Source organism: Poecilia mexicana, unplaced genomic scaffold (assembly GCF_051168715.1).
Source record: "Poecilia mexicana isolate PSO_F unplaced genomic scaffold, ASM5116871v1 scaffold_22, whole genome shotgun sequence".
NCBI lineage: Eukaryota > Metazoa > Chordata > Actinopteri > Cyprinodontiformes > Poeciliidae > Poecilia > Poecilia mexicana.
In genome coordinates, this window is record NW_028263391.1 from 19650518 (window position 1) to 19660507 (window position 9990).

Genomic DNA, 9990 nt, shown 5'->3' on the forward strand with positions numbered 1-9990 from the left:
CACTAAATTTTCCTGTAGCAGATCTTCAAAATAAAATAACAAAACTTTTATATTTTTATACATTGTGTCAGTTTTCCTTTGTGTCTGCTTGATGTAAAACTAAGTCCTCTGAGGGGGTTCAAATACATTGAAATATATCAATAAAAAAGTCTTTCTTTGCAGGAGAAATTCAATACATGTAAAAATGATCCAGTAAAGGAACACATACAGAATATATATGCAGGTGGCACATCCCCTTTTCAGTCTCTCCGTCTCTCTATCTCATTTAATGTAATGCTTCCTTATCCTGAGCCACCAGTCGGTTTGTTGATGGATCAGTCATTACAGCAGGGACCAGCGATGCAAACTCAGTCAATAGAGGAAGAATTAAGTTCTCCCATGGCCATCTGTGTAATGATAAAGAGGGGGTGCTGCTATATTAACCTGGGACCAGGCAGACTGCCGCAGAATGTGTGTGTGTGCACATGTTTGCAGATCAGTGTGTGCAGGTCAGGTGACAAGTGTTTTTCTGGTTCTTTGTTTCCTCTGCTGACTCACAGCCCGGGCTGCCTGAACACAGTTTCTCTGGAGCATCCCTCTTCCTCCACTTCTACCCGACCATCCTATAATGATGTTCTGGTAATTGAAGAAAGTGGAACAAAACCGGAGAGTGTAAACCAATTCTTCCACTTCCCATCATCCCCTCTCCTCCAACTTCCAATTCAGATCTTATTTTTTCTCCAAACACTTCTCCACTTCCCCTTTTTATCCTTTCTGAACTCTGCTTTTCTGTGGTTACTTTATTTACGTCTCTGGAGAATAAAGAAAGAAAATACTAATGTGTTAAAAAGCAGATTAAATCTATCAGGTTAGTGTCTGTTTGAACTGATGCTGATTCTTCAGTGCATTTAAAAGTAAAACTTATTACTTTGTGTGAGGGAACGTAAGTTTGTGTGCACCAATTTGATAAAAAGCAACAGTTCAAGACAAAATGAAAAGAAAAGCTGAATATATACTTTCTAAATTGTCCAACAATAAATCCCAATGAGAAAAATTTGCTGCAACTGAACAGCTAAAATAAGGTAGATGCATGGCATTGCAGAGCTGTACTATTGGTTCATCAAACTCTGAACAATGGGAGGAATAAAAGGCAGACAAATAGAATAAAAAAAGGCGAGGAAGAAGAAGAGTCAAGAAGAGAGGTGAAGGCAGATATTTTTCTTCCAAGTTTGACTGTAGGCGAAACAGCAAACCATAATTAATTACCATAGACAGGTATGTATGAACAACAATATTCCTACTCACAGAGGGCTGGGAGGTCTTTGAGCCAATAAAAGCAGGTATTCATCAGATGAAGCCCTGTCCAAGTACAGCTTCATGAAAGGGGACGCTGCCTTGTGTGCTTAATTTATATCAAAATCCCTGCGTAAACTGCAAGGTTGTAAAATGTCCCGATTAGCCATCTGTGATTGTCAGGAATTGCTTTGATGTATGGGCCTATCAATATAGCACAACTGCAGGCTAGGCTGTAATATCACACTCTAATTCTGGTTGGACGTGGTAGAAAAGGAGCCTCACTCACTGTGTGTGTGTGACTTTACAGACCGTTAGGGAGAGCTGTTCACTTGAAGGTGCAGACATTGAATCAGTGAAGATGAAACTACAGCCGACTGTGCAGAAAACTTTGAAATTAATCCCCCTCAGTTGCTTCGCAAACTTCACTGATTCTCAGTTTGAAGGCAAGACAAGTTGATATAAACATAGATAATATCGCACCATTCATTCACCAGGCTATCTGAAGTACTTTACAAACACAGGAGAAATATTAAAGTAACAAATATTGCCATAAAAACATAAAAAAAAGAGGTTTTCTTGTGTATTACTCATCAGTCATTGGACAAAATTTTACAAGTGATACTTTAATTAAAAGTGGCGATAAACAATATTTTTTCTTACTTCCTAATCTAAAGGAGCCAGCAGTTTCTGCACACCTCAGATTTTTAGGGAGTTTGCTAAGAGTTGAGAAGCATAGAAACTTAATGCTTGTTCAGTTCTGACCCGTCATGAGGCCCCTGAGTCATACTAGATAATTCAGAGATGTATTTCTCAAGGAGAAGATTAGTCATTTGAAGCAATATGGGTTAAAGGTAAAGGGTCAATTACCATTGAATACGAGTCATCGTTTTTACTCAAAAATATGTGAAGACATTTTTATGCACTACACAGTCTCAGTCCAGCTTACTGTTTGTTTGCCTTACCTCCATCCAGTTGAATGTCATCTTCATATCCTGATGAAACTACATCACTATAACAGTCAATATTATTGACTTATACAAAATTGGCTTTCAGGAGGACGGATGGACAGTGGATGTCATTTTGCAATTTTCTAACTTGAAACTACATACTAATTTTATACATCTTTTGCTTCTTTGAAGAAAAGTTTCCCAGCAACCTATAATTTACCTGGATGTGCTTCTGGTTATTCTTTAACAATTTTAATTTGCTTCCTTGTATGATAAAACAATGACAGGGGACACAAGCTGGGTTTTGAGCAATGTGGATAACTTTTCTCCTGACAGGACTGACCTCTGCATGTTTAAGATATTCTCCTACTTGAACAACCCAGATTTAAATGACTGGGCCATAAAAAGTCCTCTTTAAAGTGAAATCTGTCATATAAAGCTTCATCTAGTTGCTATCAGCATAATTAATCTGGTGAAGGAAATTAAAGCAGTTATTATGAGTCTTGGATATGACCAAGATGTATCTCTACTTGAAATTCTAACACTGGTGTAAAGTAGAAAGTTGTACTGTTGTGATTTCAGCTGTGGTGAGAGCACTATAGGTTAAAAATTTCTCGCTGGGTTGACTGAAATTACTTGATTACAAAGCATTGAAGGAGCCTCACACACATTTTAAGTTGTCTGCATAGTCATTTCTGGTATTTGGTAGGAAAAGGAAACAATGACAAAGAAGAGACAAAGAAATTATTTGCTCTGTGAGAATCCTGCGGCTGGCTAACGGTTAGCCGATTACGGTGCTAAAGAGTGCATCTGCTTCGGAGGTTCCAGTTGGCAGCAAACTACAGTAGTCATTCACAGTCGTATTAATAAGTTTGGGCTGCATTTGATCATCTCTAGCCCAGCATCTAAACGTCTTATTATACACAGAAATTCTGTAATAAGGGTTTGCACCTATACCACGCACATGTGAGAATTTCAATTCAGTTTAGTTTATTTACCACCAATTCAAAACGAATATCAACATATTTTTTTTTCTGATATTAATAGCCTAATTTAAATATACATATAAACAATAGATGAATAATGGTTTTCATAATTGAGACTCCTATTATATTGCTTAATTGTCTTTTAAGTAAGGTCCATCTCATTTCCTTTGTGAAACGAGCATTCTTGGTGATCAGAAAATAATCTGAAGTCTAAACACACTTTTGGTGCGAATAATATTCGGCTGAACTTTAGACTGGTAAAATCCCCTAAACTTTTTCAATATCTTTTCTCATTTTACAGAATCCAACACCTTGTTACCTTGTTTCTTCAAATGGATTAAGCTATCGCCTCTATTGCATGTTGACGTTAAAACAGAGAGGTTCCTGTGTTTCTGAGAGTTCAGTTTTTTTTTATAAAGTGTTGTTTCAGGAGTCATGGAGTATGTCTACGTCATGATTGTATCGAGAGTTTACCATAATAAATGTCTGTGTACACAGATAACCTGCTCTCCATTGCAGAGTTCTCTCCATGGATTCATGTTTGTAGAGAAGTGCATTCCAATTGTTAAACATACATGGTCACGGCTTGGACATCTTTAAGTGAATAATTATAGTAGTGTGACACAGATTCTGTCATGTGACAAAGATGCAAATTCCAGTTCAACTTCTCAGTGAATGGAAGCATATTTCACTTCCCAGCTGGCTGCTGATAAGAAAATCTTTTCTTTAAAGTATTCAGAGTTGTTCATTTCTAAACATTCATTTCTTTGTGTCAAAACTAGGCTTAACTGACAGTCTATTAAACTGACTTGGTGCAATGTGGGTCACAGACTGATGGGGTGGGGAGAGTTGACGAGACCATGCCAACTTTTTATTGATGATTCCCAAACAAATAAAATCTTAATGAGATCTTTTGATGAATTTTTCCAACTCTAACAGGATTAGCAGTCATGCTGTAACACGATGAGTTGCCACTCAACATGCACTGGATGTCTTGTTTGCAAGTCATTATTGAAAAAAAATATATTAATCTTACCCCAGACTTGCATTATTAGGAGCAGAATAATTGAAAATATTCATATGTAGCAGTGTAATTTTCATCTGCATAATCGCCTGCGTTGATTACTGTGATCCTAGCCACATGCAAGGATAAGGCTAGTTTTAACCGTAAAAGGATTTATCATGTTGGATTAGCGCAAAGGCAGGGATCTGTGGCAAATTACAAAAACATCTACTAATATTTCTTCATTTGCTGTAAATTAAAGCACAAGGATATTTTCCCACTAATGCAATGAGGGTGCAATGAAAAGTTAGTTTGGTGTTAGTCGGTCAAAGTGAAACAACACTTTAATCCCTGGTTTTAATTTGCTTTCCAATTCACTTACAAGAAAGAAAGAAGGATAATCTATTAGAAATGTGTTTTCGTGCATTTGCAGGCAACCACTTGTTTGGACAATGGTGGAAAAAATGCATTTTTGTCTGCATTTTACAGACTTTCCTTCTCAGTAAAACTACAGCAGAGGCTTCCCTGAACAAGGGGCAACTATCAAATGTTATATCTTTTCTTTAAATTAAGTAAACTTAGTCCTCCCAGGTCCATAAATCCAGCGCTGAGACCTGAAGGAGAGTGCCTTTTCTTCCCCTCTGCTCCCCTCTGGTCAGTGGATTTACCACAGGAGTAATAACTGTCAGGCCAAATGCCTGGTAAAGTGGTGGACAGGAGCGAGTGGAGGGGGAGTATTTATCACGATATTGACTTTGTGACTGCCGTGTCGTGAACTCTTTTGTCATAAACTGGAGCAGTGCTGCGGATCGATCCGAGGAAAACTGCTGTCAGCTCGACTCCCAGCGAGCATTGCTTTTCCTACAGCCACTTAGAGGGCTGATAAATGCCCCAGTTCCTCCTGCCCCCCCGTGCCTGCTGCTGCAAGGAGAGCATGGTCAGGAAATCTTAACACACACTCACACAGCCAGGGTCCATCCTTTCGCATCCACACGCACTGCACAAACACATCAAGAGAGGGTGAAAAACAATGTGCCGATTCTGCACTGCTGAAAAAACAAGAAAACAGTTCAGAGCTGGATCTGGGAAACCTACAGAAGCAGTTAAAAATCTAGCACTGCATTCAAAAGAAACTCAAGTTCATGGATTTTTTAGTGTTACATGTTTGTACTTAACTTTATTTTAAGGGTGAGCAGTATTGTGTTTCAGTCTAAATGAAATGTAAAATATAACTTGTTGCTTTTTATTTTCATTGAGGCTGAAGAAATCAACCACCAAACTTCAGTGGTGGTTGTAAGTTACTTAACTTAGAAGCTCAAGATGTTGTTTTGACTTGAGAACTTAAAATGATTTGGAAACTCAACCTGGAACTTAAAGACCTGAGTTGGCTTTATCAAGACTTTGTGAATGAGGAGGATCTGGTGACTCAACTGAGAGACCTAACTTGGGAATTTGTCTTAATGCTTTATTTGGTGTGTTGACATTTTTTAGACAGTTTAAGAACGGGATCTGATGTGACTTTTATTCTTGTGGCACAGACTTGAACTGTTGACTTTTCATGACTTAATCACTTAAGAAACTTTACTTGCTCTAGAAAATTTGACATCTTGGCAAGCTGACCTCAGGACCTCTGTTGACTTGGGTCAACAGAGGTCCTCTGTTGACCCAAGTCAACAGAGGACCTTGACTTGGATCCCCAAGTCAAGGGTCTTGACTTGGGGATCCAAGTCAAGGGTCTTGACTTGGGGATCCAAGTCAAGACCCTTGACTTAAGAGGTGTACCTAGAACTTGGGGACATGAACGTGAAACCTACAGGTCATACCAGGGTATTCAACTCCAGTCCTTGACGGCTGGTGCCTTGAAATTTTTGGACATGTCTCTGCTTCAACACAAATAGTTAAATAATTATGGACACATCAGTTCCAGGACACCAACTTTTGAGGGCTGATGTTGAAAACCCCTGATCTATTCCATTGGATTTACTCTCAAACATTTGTTGATACCCTTTTTATGTAAAACATTTAGCTTTCTTTCATTTCCTCCAATTGTTTCCGTTAAATTTTTTCCATTTTTTTCTCGTTTCAATTCATCTTAATCATGTCTCAAAAACACATATTCTTTCTATTTCATAAAAAAAGAAAATTAATCTTATTGCACTTACAATTAATTGGTGAACTTCAGTCATTTTATTTTTTTAAGTCCCCCTTGCATGTTTTCCTTGTTTCTTTTTATTTCCCACATGCCTAACAGTTGTTTTCTCTCCTTTCTCTTCTTCTCTTGTAGCTCTTTGCTTGAGATGAATGGAAAATCAATATCGTCTGTGCTGACATCCACAAGCTGACCGAGTGTGAAACACACACTGGTGATGGATGACAGAACCACTGTTTGTGTGTGTGGGTTCCTTCATGAGGCTGAGCAAACACCGAGTCCTTGAATGTGACCTCTGTGACTCTCTCTGGGTCATGGTTGGAGGGGTCAGAGATGCAGGATGGGGGGGATCGAGCTGGAATGGCTCCCCTGGGTGTCTGGAAAGGGTCACATCACAAGCATGGCCTTTGACTTGTCCCACTGGCAGTTCAGATCGGTGGAGGAATGTGGCGATGGATTCACTTCACTGAGTTTAAGTCTCCTTTTCTCGCACATGGAGTGAATGCAACATGGTTAATTTCTGGAACTGAAACTAAAGAACCCACTGTTGCATGGAACCTAATTGTAATGGGATTTCTCAGGAGCAAGCCTGAGCATGAGCTATGATCTCATACCATTAAAAGCTAGTAGAACCAAGGGGGTTGTTAAATGCTTTAGAAAATCTTTGTCAAGATTCAGAGTTTGGAGTGGCATTCGTGAATGTCTTGCCGAGACACATTACCACTTTTTGGGCTGTGGGATGAGTTGGAGTTGTATCAGTGCCCTTGACAAAGTTCATATCTACTTATGTCATGGCAACATTAACATAGAAATGTCGAGCTTCTAGAGCAACATATGGTGTCTTTAAAAGCACATCTTTTCAAGGGATGTCCGTGCATTTTACTTTGAGGCAAAGGAAAACTACATATTGCACCTTTCCCAAAGGCACAGCTGAGGAAGAAGAGTGTTTCATGCAGACAGGCTCCTCAAGAGATTTTCCTTTATCATATATCAGCCTTTGAGAAATGTTCTACCTGGATTCACTCAATATATAAAGCTGCAGATATTCTTATATGTAATGTAAAAGATATTGCAGGAACATTCCCTTTCAACAGTGATTTGACATATAAAGTATATTGATATAAATACATTGTGTTTCAGGATGGGACACAATAACCAGAAAACCAGTAAAGAAAACTGAAGTGAACCTGACTCTCAGGTGTATCTGTAAAACTCTCACAATGACCCTCATGTCGAGGAACAATACAGAAGTCATGGATCATGTCTTCAAAGCTCGTCTGATTTATTCTGCAAGCAGTGTTCCAGCATGATTTAACAGGAGACAGAGTGTACATCTTTAGTCCAGTCTCCTACAGAGACTTACAGAGATATCACCACTCCTGGCATGAAAGATGACAACTCTGCCTTTCCACACTTAATCAATGGAGCTGACCTTTGCAGAGGCCTCACGCTGAGTGATTAAAGCCAAGTCCCAACACGGATTGTAGGGATCATGGAAATAAAGCTGTCCAGATGGGGAGAGAGAGGGGGCGACCTCCTGCAGTTCGGGATTCATTGTCACCTCCATCCATTCGTTTTCACTGTGCAAGGCCTGTTTAACGCATTCATCCGGGTCACTGTTCCTCATCAGATGGTGAAGCAGGATGTTTGAGAGGATTTTATTTGAATCTCTGTAGCTTCAGAGCCATACAAAACACAAACTTTCTTGCATCTTTCTTCGGTAAATTGTCTAAGTGAGAGCTATCTCTTTGCAGAATTGCGGATTAATTATTGTTACAGCAAATACATTATGCTGATTTCTTTGTTTTACAGAAATTCTCTGCAGACGTAATCTATAAAGACAAACACATTCCAGGACACATTCTAGAACTATGAGTTTGTTCATTCATGAGTCGTCACACACTGATACTTTGCTTATAAATGCCCAAATAAATTCCCAATAATTCTTTGCAGCAAAGAGCAGTATATTTGGTTGTCCTTAGTAAACATCTATGACTTCAGACTATGACTGTAACTTCTGTTTTCCCCTTCATTAGGTTTTCCAGTTCAGTGGTTTGTAAGAACAAATCCCGAATCACCCAATCGCATGGGAGACATGCATCTAACTGTGGTGAAGATGGTTAGCTGAAGTTAAAAGCTAATATTATAAAATGGGAAAAAAAATTTAGGTGATTTGCAGTGACATGGTTATAGATGCCAGATGGGCCGGCCTGAGTAGTTTAGAAACTCCTGATCTGCTGGGATTTCCCACACAGCTGTAAGGTTTAGTAAGAGAAAAAACAGAAAATATTCCAGTCAGTGTAAAACAAACATACAAACAAACATACCATGTTGATGCCAAAGGTCAGACAAGATGGTGCAAATGAGTTTGAGATGATGCAATAATAACTTAAACTATTTTAGGGACTGTCATCTCTAAGCGAGCAACTGATTGAAAAGCAAATGGACTACAGTGGCAAAGAATCACTCCTGTCTGCTGACAACAGGAACCTCAGGTCACCATTCATACAGGTTCAGCTTGGGCTGCTGCTAGTAGTGGTGTGATGGTATGTTTACATTTGTTGGCGCACTTTTGAGCCAAGAGTGTTCTGGTTCCCAGGGGCCTCCATGTTCACCAGAAACCTAAAGAGCACTTTGGGGATGAGATGGAATGTTGGATCACCGTCATGGATGGGAAATAGACAAATCTGCAGCAGCGGCTTGATGCCAACAATGGAAAATTTATTTCCATGATCACCAACCATCGCCTTGGAAACAGCTTTGTGCTTTAGTTAGATTTACTATTGCATATTCTGTTTATTTTGTATTCCATTTCATCAGGTAATATAGCCGAGGATAAGCCAGTTTTGAGACAACAAGGTTAACTCAAAGTTTTGTTGTTTGGCTTTGCTTTGCTTATACTGGCTCAAGCTTAAAAGAAATTAGAATTTTCTATGTACTGAAAATTAAAGACACGATGATGATAAAGTTAAAGAAAACGTACACCTCTATATAAACTCTTAAAGGTTCAAAAGCTTAAATACTCAAGACTGAAGCATCTTTTTCTTTATCCACTATTGACTATATATTGGACCCAGCTCATGTTCTACAATCCTAATTTTAGGAGAAAATGAGAAATCAGAAAAAGAAACATATCAAGTCAGAGGTTTGCCGAAACTAGCAGTGGGGAAAAAGCTGCAAGATTGTAATTCACACTTTATTCCTGTTAAACCTCTTGATAATCCTAGAGTGCATTTCCTTGGCCCAGGTCCAAAGCACTCTGTAGCAAACAGACAAAATAAAAAATGGTGGATGAATACCAGCAGAGGAGTGTCACTGGGGTGAGAGATTTATAATGTGAATGGTGCAAAGCTCCTCGTAAATCAGTGCAAAGGGCTTTCAGGTGGGGGATCTGGCATTTATGCAGGAGAAGGAAAAGGACGGGGAAGACGGATTAAAATACGGAGCTATGCAGGTGCATTTTTGGGAATCTACAACTGTGTTTGGATATACAGTACAGTTGTCATGCTGACTGATAGCAGATCCACGTGGATGAATAAAGAGGACTAAAAGGGAATTTTCTTTCTTTCTCTGCTGTCTAGAAAAAATGCTGAGACATGATGAAGAGAACACATCAGATTGACTCATAAA

General features: G+C 39.0%; 1 long non-coding RNA gene across 1 annotated transcript in view; it reads left to right on the forward strand.

The window, feature by feature from the left end:
- LOC106932191 (uncharacterized) overlaps window positions 1-8317 on the forward strand; it is a 66619-nt gene extending 58302 nt beyond the window's left edge. The window contains exon 4 of the long non-coding RNA XR_015761984.1: window positions 6496-8317. This is a non-coding gene — a long non-coding RNA (uncharacterized LOC106932191). The remainder of the gene's footprint in view (window positions 1-6495) is intronic.
- The last annotated feature ends 1673 nt before the right edge of the window (window positions 8318-9990 follow it).